Below are 12529 nucleotides of genomic sequence, written 5' to 3'. Positions count from 1 at the left end.
GTTTTACTTCTCTATCGATAGTGTTTTCATCCACGAAGAGGCAAAAAATGTCTAAGGGTAAGGGTAAAGGTGAACCAAATGATGATGAAGTTCCTAAGATCCCACTACAAATGAGGGAGGGCGTTTTAGATTATTTCCGGTATTTTCAAACGAAACGTCAGATGGTTGCATTTGAGGAAAATTTTCACGGCAGACCAATCATACCTCCAAAAGTCTTAGATTTCCCATTTTTTGCCACATCTGATTTTCAGTTTCAAGAATATTTGAACTTCCAAGTTTTACAACACTTTCTTAGTATAAGACTACCATATTATGAGGACATGGTTAGGGTTTTTTATTCAAATATTCATCTAACGATACATGGTTACCTTGATACTTAGATCGGCACACACAAGATTATAATTAGATATAGGGATTGGATGAACGTGGTGAATCTGAAAAATGACGGTCTCTTGTTAACCCCTAGTACCATCCCTAAGGACATACATTTTGATCGTTAACAGGCCCCATTAACCATGACAAGAGAAAATGTGCACAATTAAAATGTAAGAAACGTGGGTAGTTTGACTATGAATAACAGACTACTTCATTACACAAAAGTGCATATGTTCATGTTGTGTCCTCGGGAGAGCAACTTCTCGCAGTTGGTTCATGAAGACGTTTTCATGTTATGGTGCCTAAAAAGTAATGTAATGATTAATTGACATCATTATATCATGCAACACATGATAAAATGTCGTGACAATGACATGTCTCTTCCATATGATTGTTTAATCATACACCTCATGTTGCTATATGGCATTAATCATACCTCCAAAAGTCTTAGATTTCCCATTTTTTGCCACATCTGATTTTCAGTTTCAAGAATATTTGAACTTCCAAGTTTTACAACACTTTCTTAGTATAAGACTACCATATTATGAGGACATGGTTAGGGTTTTTTATTCAAATATTCATCTAACGATACATGGTTACCTTGATACTTAGATCGGCACACACAAGATTATAATTAGATATAGGGATTGGATGAACGTGGTGAATCTGAAAAATGACGGTCTCTTGTTAACCCCTAGTACCATCCCTAAGGACATACATTTTGATCGTTAACAGGCCCCATTAACCATGACAAGAGAAAATGTGCACAATTAAAATGTAAGAAACGTGGGTAGTTTGACTATGAATAACAGACTACTTCATTACACAAAATTGCATATGTTCATGTTGTGTCCTCGGGAGAGCAACTTCTCGCAGTTGGTTCATGAAGACGTTTTCATGTTATGGTGCCTAAAAAGTAATGTAATGATTAATTGACATCATTATATCATGCAACACATGATAAAATGTCGTGACAATGACATGTCTCTTCCATATGATTGTTTAATCATACACCTCATGTTGCTATATGGCATTAATCATACCTCCAAAAGTCTTAGATTTCCCATTTTTTGCCACATCTGATTTTCAGTTTCAAGAATATTTGAACTTCCAAGTTTTACAACACTTTCTTAGTATAAGACTACCATATTATGAGGACATGGTTAGGGTTTTTTATTCAAATATTCATCTAACGATACATGGTTACCTTGATACTTAGATCGGCACACACAAGATTATAATTAGATATAGGGATTGGATGAACGTGGTGAATCTGAAAAATGACGGTCTCTTGTTAACCCCTAGTACCATCCCTAAGGACATACATTTTGATCGTTAACAGGCCCCATTAACCATGACAAGAGAAAATGTGCACAATTAAAATGTAAGAAACGTGGGTAGTTTGACTATGAATAACAGACTACTTCATTACACAAAATTGCATATGTTCATGTTGTGTCCTCGGGAGAGCAACTTCTCGCAGTTGGTTCATGAAGACGTTTTCATGTTATGGTGCCTAAAAAGTAATGTAATGATTAATTGACATCATTATATCATGCAACACATGATAAAATGTCGTGACAATGACATGTCTCTTCCATATGATTGTTTAATCATACACCTCATGTTGCTATATGGCATTAATCATACCTCCAAAAGTCTTAGATTTCCCATTTTTTGCCACATCTGATTTTCAGTTTCAAGAATATTTGAACTTCCAAGTTTTACAACACTTTCTTAGTATAAGACTACCATATTATGAGGACATGGTTAGGGTTTTTTATTCAAATATTCATCTAACGATACATGGTTACCTTGATACTTAGATCGGCACACACAAGATTATAATTAGATATAGGGATTGGATGAACGTGGTGAATCTGAAAAATGACGGTCTCTTGTTAACCCCTAGTACCATCCCTAAGGACATACATTTTGATCGTTAACAGGCCCCATTAACCATGACAAGAGAAAATGTGCACAATTAAAATGTAAGAAACGTGGGTAGTTTGACTATGAATAACAGACTACTTCATTACACAAAAGTGCATATGTTCATGTTGTGTCCTCGGGAGAGCAACTTCTCGCAGTTGGTTCATGAAGACGTTTTCATGTTATGGTGCCTAAAAAGTAATGTAATGATTAATTGACATCATTATATCATGCAACACATGATAAAATGTCGTGACAATGACATGTCTCTTCCATATGATTGTTTAATCATACACCTCATGTTGCTATATGGCATTAATCATACCTCCAAAAGTCTTAGATTTCCCATTTTTTGCCACATCTGATTTTCAGTTTCAAGAATATTTGAACTTCCAAGTTTTACAACACTTTCTTAGTATAAGACTACCATATTATGAGGACATGGTTAGGGTTTTTTATTCAAATATTCATCTAACGATACATGGTTACCTTGATACTTAGATCGGCACACACAAGATTATAATTAGATATAGGGATTGGATGAACGTGGTGAATCTGAAAAATGACGGTCTCTTGTTAACCCCTAGTACCATCCCTAAGGACATACATTTTGATCGTTAACAGGCCCCATTAACCATGACAAGAGAAAATGTGCACAATTAAAATGTAAGAAACGTGGGTAGTTTGACTATGAATAACAGACTACTTCATTACACAAAATTGCATATGTTCATGTTGTGTCCTCGGGAGAGCAACTTCTCGCAGTTGGTTCATGAAGACGTTTTCATGTTATGGTGCCTAAAAAGTAATGTAATGATTAATTGACATCATTATATCATGCAACACATGATAAAATGTCGTGACAATGACATGTCTCTTCCATATGATTGTTTAATCATACACCTCATGTTGCTATATGGCATTAATCATACCTCCAAAAGTCTTAGATTTCCCATTTTTTGCCACATCTGATTTTCAGTTTCAAGAATATTTGAACTTCCAAGTTTTACAACACTTTCTTAGTATAAGACTACCATATTATGAGGACATGGTTAGGGTTTTTTATTCAAATATTCATCTAACGATACATGGTTACCTTGATACTTAGATCGGCACACACAAGATTATAATTAGATATAGGGATTGGATGAACGTGGTGAATCTGAAAAATGACGGTCTCTTGTTAACCCCTAGTACCATCCCTAAGGACATACATTTTGATCGTTAACAGGCCCCATTAACCATGACAAGAGAAAATGTGCACAATTAAAATGTAAGAAACGTGGGTAGTTTGACTATGAATAACAGACTACTTCATTACACAAAATTGCATATGTTCATGTTGTGTCCTCGGGAGAGCAACTTCTCGCAGTTGGTTCATGAAGACGTTTTCATGTTATGGTGCCTAAAAAGTAATGTAATGATTAATTGACATCATTATATCATGCAACACATGATAAAATGTCGTGACAATGACATGTCTCTTCCATATGATTGTTTAATCATACACCTCATGTTGCTATATGGCATTAATCATACCTCCAAAAGTCTTAGATTTCCCATTTTTTGCCACATCTGATTTTCAGTTTCAAGAATATTTGAACTTCCAAGTTTTACAACACTTTCTTAGTATAAGACTACCATATTATGAGGACATGGTTAGGGTTTTTTATTCAAATATTCATCTAACGATACATGGTTACCTTGATACTTAGATCGGCACACACAAGATTATAATTAGATATAGGGATTGGATGAACGTGGTGAATCTGAAAAATGACGGTCTCTTGTTAACCCCTAGTACCATCCCTAAGGACATACATTTTGATCGTTAACAGGCCCCATTAACCATGACAAGAGAAAATGTGCACAATTAAAATGTAAGAAACGTGGGTAGTTTGACTATGAATAACAGACTACTTCATTACACAAAATTGCATATGTTCATGTTGTGTCCTCGGGAGAGCAACTTCTCGCAGTTGGTTCATGAAGACGTTTTCATGTTATGGTGCCTAAAAAGTAATGTAATGATTAATTGACATCATTATATCATGCAACACATGATAAAATGTCGTGACAATGACATGTCTCTTCCATATGATTGTTTAATCATACACCTCATGTTGCTATATGGCATTAATCATACCTCCAAAAGTCTTAGATTTCCCATTTTTTGCCACATCTGATTTTCAGTTTCAAGAATATTTGAACTTCCAAGTTTTACAACACTTTCTTAGTATAAGACTACCATATTATGAGGACATGGTTAGGGTTTTTTATTCAAATATTCATCTAACGATACATGGTTACCTTGATACTTAGATCGGCACACACAAGATTATAATTAGATATAGGGATTGGATGAACGTGGTGAATCTGAAAAATGACGGTCTCTTGTTAACCCCTAGTACCATCCCTAAGGACATACATTTTGATCGTTAACAGGCCCCATTAACCATGACAAGAGAAAATGTGCACAATTAAAATGTAAGAAACGTGGGTAGTTTGACTATGAATAACAGACTACTTCATTACACAAAATTGCATATGTTCATGTTGTGTCCTCGGGAGAGCAACTTCTCGCAGTTGGTTCATGAAGACGTTTTCATGTTATGGTGCCTAAAAAGTAATGTAATGATTAATTGACATCATTATATCATGCAACACATGATAAAATGTCGTGACAATGACATGTCTCTTCCATATGATTGTTTAATCATACACCTCATGTTGCTATATGGCATTAACTTGATGGGAGAGTCATCAATCATGTTAGGGTGAAATAACGTTGGGAAAAAAACCATGAAGAAAATGAATATCTTTGAGGTCAATGGTGTGGCAACTTGGAAGGTCTGACGAAGAACATGAACAAGAACATGAAGACATTCCATTGCCTCAAGAACATGTTGCAGGTGGTCATCCTCAATCTGAAATCCCTCATGATGCAATGATGTTAAGACAAATGGGAGGCGGATTCAAAATATACAAGAAAGTATGTCAAACATGAGGTTGGATATCAACACTACCAACACATGTTTGGACCGATTAGAATATACACTTCACCAGCTTCAAGGCAATGAAGAACATTGATTGTATTTTTATTGTGTAATTATTATTTTTTATGTTGAACTTAGTTTGATTGTCAGTTAAATTTAATGTGTTATTAGACATTATTATGTTTGTAATTTTTTTTAAAATTCCCGTGACACAACATCATTTAGAATTCTAATGTAATAACTTCATTTATTTATTGTAATTATCGACTATTTCATGTTCATCCAATGTTTATTAATGATAAGTGAAAGTTGTTATTTTATTTTCTTTATTTTATTGAATACAAATTGAAATAAAAAATTATACATAAAAAATAAAATATAAATTTTGTTATGTTGCCGTTCAATATTTCATAATATTTATGAAGATATGTGAATTTTATCGTGCTACTATAATTGTACATTATTTTTAAAATATATAAATTATTCAAAATATTAATAATATTAATTATTTTATGACTATTTTAATTATTAATATAATTTTATATATACAATATACAAATTTAAATATTAGATAAATTTATTTAATAATTTCAAAAATATTTAATTATACTATTAATAACAACTTATAATTATAAATAATAAAAATAATAAAATAAGATTATAATATCAACAAAACATATATAAATATATAAAATAACAAATATATATAATAATAAATATTTTTTTCATAAATTTTAATATATTTAATAAATTTATCTGAATTTAACACAAAATTATATTTTATTACAAAATAACAGTAATTATGAATATTATATATTAGAAAAAAATAATTAACTCAAACTTAAAAAAAAAATATACCATAATCATTATTAAAATATTTTTTAATAATAAAGGTAAATTTGCAAATTTACATTTTACTCCTTTAAAATAATTTTTAAATAATTTCTTAATTATTACACTACTCACAAATTTCAATAAATCATCCTCAGATATCTACTATGTCCATCCCTCAATCCAAACAATCTCACATATCCTCAGATATTCTCTAATTCTCTATAATTCACTCTCTTCCCTACTTACAAATATCTACCTCAATCCAAACACAATATTAAGTTGTCGCTATACACAAATGAGTTCAGAACAAATTTTGTTTTATTTAGAATTTATATTTTAACTTTGTATTTGAATGATGAAATTTTAGAGAACAAATTATTTTTATAAAATATTTAAAATGTTTTGTAATAAAATATGTTTTAAAAGGTTAGAAATTTGAAATTTTAGGAATTCATAAGGGTAATATAATTATTTAAAATTAAATAATTTCATTTATTTTAAAAAAATATACTCTCCTCTTTCGAATCTATGTTTCTTTCTTTTTATATTCTCTCTTAACTTCAACCGAAATATTATGGGTTTGATTTTGATTGAATATTGTCAACTCAGTCAAGGACAATGTCTCATCGTCCAACATTAATTTTTTTACTCATTTTTGCGGATGTTTCTTTTAGATTAAAATTGATCGTGATTACTTTTATAATTTTCATTACAAAAGTTTTTTTTTTTATGTAAATCATTGTTATTCTTCAAATTAAATTAATTATGACTTTTTTTGTGAGCATAAACAATTTCTTTCGGCGTAAGTCATGCTTCTTTTTCAACCAATATTAATAGAAGTTTTTTCAACTAGACAAAGTTATTTTTTCATATATGAATTATTTTCTGATGTAGGTCAAAATTATTTCTAAAATAGTTTTTATTAGGATTTTTCTCAATCAATATTAGTATCAATATTTTTCCGTGAATGTAGACCAAATTTATTCAATTTCTATGATGATTATTTTTTTAATGTTTACATAGTTGAATTAATAATTTGTGTGTTTGATTGTAATTGAAATACTTTATCCAATCAATAAATTAAAATTTAATAAATTTGAATTATCTTATCTATGCAAGTCATTTAAAAACTTAAACAATTTAAAATAAAATAATTCAAATTCAATGTAAAATTTTTGTTCTAAATACAGGAGAATACTTATATGCATTCATTTATGACTCGTGAAACTAATATTTTTTCAATATATAAAGTAATGAAGACTTTTAGGAGAAACATCAAACATCCAAAAAAGTTAATCAAAAAATTCTAACAAGGTCTTAGAGGAGCTTGAAGAAGCAAATAGAATTTTAAAAAATACAATAAACTAACAAATAGTGATGGAAAGATCAAGAAGAAGGAGGAGATAAAGAAGAATTTAAGATTTGTTAAGATAAAGGATGATATTCAAAATGGTAAAAACGTAATATTTTTGTATTAGAACGTGATTTGGCCAAAATATAAAGAAGATAGGTTCTTAAGTTTGAAAACAAATTTAGAAATGGGAACATAAGTGGTACCCACAAGTGTAAATGTAAAACGTGTGGACCCAAGAAAATTTGAACTAAAAAATACAAGACTTAAATGAAGTATAATTGATAAGTTTATATAATTGAAAGTGCATTATTTGATTAAGTTCACAAAGTGAAACACATGAAAACTTTGTTTTGTCTTTGTTTTACAATGTTCATATAATAATTCTAAAAGGAAACAAAAGAAGTCCATTGTTAATTAATTAATTTGACCATATCTCACTTTTCCTGGATGTAGACCAAATTTATTCAATTTCTATGATGATTATTTTTTTCAATGTTTACATAGTTAAATTAATAATTTTTGTGTTTGATTGTAATTGAAATACTTTACCCAATCAATAAATTAAAATTTAATAAATTTGAATTGTCTTATCCATGCAAGTCATTTAAAAACATAAACAATTTAAAATAAAATAATTCAAATTCAATATATTTGGATTTCCTAAAAATTGTAAATTTTTTGTTCTAAATACAGGGTAATACTTATGTGCATTCATTTATTGCTAGTAAAACTATTATTTTTCAATACATAAAGTGATGAAGACTTAGGAGAAGCATCAAACATCCAAAAAAAAAGTTAATCAAGATATCCTAACAAGGTCTTAGAGGAGCTTGAAGAAGCAAATAGAATTAAAAAAATACAATAGACTAACAAATAGTGATGAAAAGATCAAGAGGAAGGAGCAAAGAAGAGATAAAGAAGAATTTAAGATTTGTTAAGATAAAGGATGATATTCAAAATGGTAAAAACATAATAGTTTTGTATTAGAACGTGATTTGACCAAAATATAGATAAGATAGGTTCTTAGGTTTGAAAACAAATTTAGAAATGGGAACACAAGTGGTACCTACAAGTGTAAATCTAAAACGTGTGGACCCAAGGAAGTCGGAACTAAAAAATACAAGACTTAAATGAAGTATAATTGATAAGTTTATATAATTGAAAGTGCATTATTTGATTAAGTTCACAAAGTGAAACACATGAAAACTTTGTTTTGTCTTTGTTTTACAATGTTCATATAATAGTTCTAAAAGGAAACAAAAGAAGTCCATTGTTAATTAATTAATTTGACCATATCTCACTTTTCCTGGATGTAGACCAAATTTATTCAATTTCTATGATGATTATTTTTTTCAATGTTTACATAGTTGAATTAATAATTTTTGTGTTTGATTGTAATTGAAATACTTTACCCAATCAATAAATTAAAATTTAATAAATTTGAATTGTCTTATCCATGCAAGTCATTTAAAAACATAAACAATTTAAAATAAAATAATTCAAATTCAATATATTTGGATTTCCTAAAAATTGTAAATTTTTTGTTCTAAATACAGGGTAATACTTATGTGCATTCATTTATTGCTAGTAAAACTATTATTTTTCAATACATAAAGTGATGAAGACTTAGGAGAAGCATCAAACATCCAAAAAAAAAGTTAATCAAGATATCCTAACAAGGTCTTAGAGGAGCTTGAAGAAGCAAATAGAATTAAAAAAATACAATAGACTAACAAATAGTGATGAAAAGATCAAGAGGAAGGAGCAAAGAAGAGATAAAGAAGAATTTAAGATTTGTTAAGATAAAGGATGATATTCAAAATGGTAAAAACATAATAGTTTTGTATTAGAACGTGATTTGACCAAAATATAGATAAGATAGGTTCTTAGGTTTGAAAACAAATTTAGAAATGGGAACACAAGTGGTACCTACAAGTGTAAATCTAAAACGTGTGGACCCAAGGAAGTCGGAACTAAAAAATACAAGACTTAAATGAAGTATAATTGATAAGTTTATATAATTGAAAGTGCATTACTTGATTAAGCTAACACATGAAAACTTTGTTTTACAATCTTCATATAATAGTTCTTAAAGGAAATAAAAGAAGTTCATTGTAAATTAATTAATTTGACCATATCTCACTTTTATTTCATATATTTGAATTATTTCCATATTAAGCTTTGATACATGAGTGAAATCTCAACCTTCCAATTTTTCCTGTGGTCAACATCAATTACGGATTGCAATGACAACTCTACGTAATTAACAAAGATTGTTATTAATGAATTACTTGAAGATTAAATGCAACAAATGTCATCTCATCATACTTATATAAGAAGACTCAAGTCTCAAGAGAATAATAACACACAAGAGAGATACATAAAGTTACCAAGTTTACATTAATTTGTTTAAGTGTTTCTCTCTTTGAGATTTTCTCTATTATTGTATTTTATGTTTTTAATCTCAAAGGAAGTTTAAGATGAGATAACTACGAGTGGTTTGTGTACTCGGTTTAACCAGGAGTGCTTTGTGTACTTGTTGTAATCAAGAATGGTTTGTATACTCAGTTGTACTCTTTATTTGATTATTGGAATCTCTTAAGAAGTTTTATTAAGTGGATGTAGCACGTATGTTTGGGTAAACTAGTATAAATCGAATCCACTATTTTACTTTGTCTATTTGATAAATTGTCTAGTCTATTGTTTGCGAGAAAGAATCTAGGGTTTTATCTAGTCCCCTTCTTTTAAGTTGTAAACCTCATTACATTTTTAAGTTATATCTTGAACATAACATGTCCATTCATTAACCACATGGTTCTCCTTTTCGACTTCACTTCATCCTTCTACACCCCCTACTACGCCTAACTCATTCTTCTTTTCCCTCCCTCCCCACTATCCACATACATCCACACCCAAACTTTTCTCTTCCTTCTTCATCTTTATTTCATCCATTCAATTCCATTTTTTCCTTTATCTTCTCTTGAAAGTAAAAATTAAAACATTTTCTTTGGATACATAACCCTACCCTGAAATGTCACCCCAACTTAACCCATCTTACATTGAGGATGTAACATTTTTTATATAGCCCCAAATATGAATTTGAAAATATAAGATATATCAAACTATTAATAAAAATTAAATTTAACCAAAGGAAACTTGATACCTCTCCATAGGTTGTCTTATAATTATCTAAGGTTGTCTTATAATTATCTAAGTTGATATTTCAACCAATTGGATCATAAAATCATATAAAAACACATTAAAACAGAAATGGATCAAAACCCATATTTGAACCAATGAAGATTTGTGATCATGTTTTCAAGAATAAAAAGATATCATCATTAAATATTACACCAATCAATTGTCATTTTCTTGAAGCCTATATATATTGATTAAGGATTCAAAAAGCTCATTACTGAAAATTCTATAGAAAAAAATATAAGAGAAATGTAGTTTTAAGCTTGAGTGTGAATTATTAATAGTGAAAAGTTTGAAACCTCTGTTTTTTTCATTATGGGAAGTTATACACCTTGCAAGAATTCGTGTTATATCCTCTTTGAGAAATATTCTTGTTATCCTTTGTTATATGTTCTTATAAGTTAAGAGTGACTTATAAAAGAATACTCAGGTTTTCACTCTCAGGAGATAGTGAGAAGGAATAATTATGAGTAATTTTTGTACTCGCATTGTAATCAAGTTTTTTGTTAGTAGAATCCTTTAAGGGGTTTCTCAAATGATAAACTACATGTAATCCAAGAGTTGTAGATGAACCAATATAAATTATTGTATTGGTATCATTTTTTAAACTATCTATTTGTTCTTGAAGAAAAATCTTACACTATATTTAACTCCCCCATCTAGAGTCAACTTATACCTTCATAATGTTACATGGTTAAAAACAAAATCAGTAGTATGTTCTACTAACACTTAATTGATTTTTATTAATGTATTCTAGTTTTTCATATATTGTTGAAAGTGCTAGATATTGAACCATTAAAAGATAAACTTTGTAGTTGAGCTTTATGGTATATGAGTAAGCTCAACTTTTCACAAAACTTTTAATGATTTTCATATCTTTTACGGATTGTGTACAATTTGCACCATAAACTTGATGGAGTTACCTAACAAGTTTCAAGTGACATTGCTTTAAGAGATATTAACAACATTTCTAGAGCATTAATGAATATCAAACATTTGCATCTTTGAATAACACAACAGAACACAATTATAATAAGAATTATGTAGTACAATGTGATTGATTAACCGCCAACACATATTAAATTATTATTTTTTCATTAGAGCTTAGTTTTATGACTTTTAGTACTTTGGTAATATGGGATGATTGTTGTATTTTATGTGCTATTCCAAATATTAAACTCTGGCATTATCTAGTTGAATGTTTCATCAAATGAAGTTTTTGTATATTGAACTGATTGTAGCCGAATGAGCCACGTCACTCGACATCGATGATCAACCGACCGGATGAACTGGTTACATTAAATATCAAATAAAGAGATGTGCGACAAATTAGGTAACATCCTACAAATTCGATTAACACCCTATAAATCCGGGTAACTATGAGATAAATCAACTAATATTGTTTTATTAAAGATACGCATCAGATACAGTCCATAAGCAAGATAGTCCACTATTAACTCTATAAATAAACATAATTACACAAGAGTAATGTAAGCTTTTATCAATACATCATTTACTCTTATACAGAGCACTTATTATTGAAGAATCTTTTGCAGGTTAACTTTCGACTGAACAACAGAGAACGAGTATGAGAAGAGGAAGGACAAGCAACCAAACACCAAGGAGCGAGTATTAGAAGACAAAGAACTATCTAAGTCCAATTAGTCTATACAAGTACATATACCAATATATTTCTAAATCTTTAAAAAATGAATATAATAAAGTGCTTTTGAACTTGTACACATAAACTTGAACTTAATATTAGGCTACATGTACACTATTCAATTCAAAATCTGTCGATTTACCTTGGACATGCAATAAAAGGCATTTTAGACTATTT

Source organism: Phaseolus vulgaris, chromosome 8 (assembly GCF_051622355.1).
Source record: "Phaseolus vulgaris cultivar YP4 chromosome 8, ASM5162235v1, whole genome shotgun sequence".
Taxonomy (NCBI): Eukaryota; Viridiplantae; Streptophyta; class Magnoliopsida; order Fabales; family Fabaceae; genus Phaseolus; species Phaseolus vulgaris.
The sequence above is the reverse complement of the archived record's forward strand: the minus strand, read 5'-3'. Positions refer to the sequence as shown.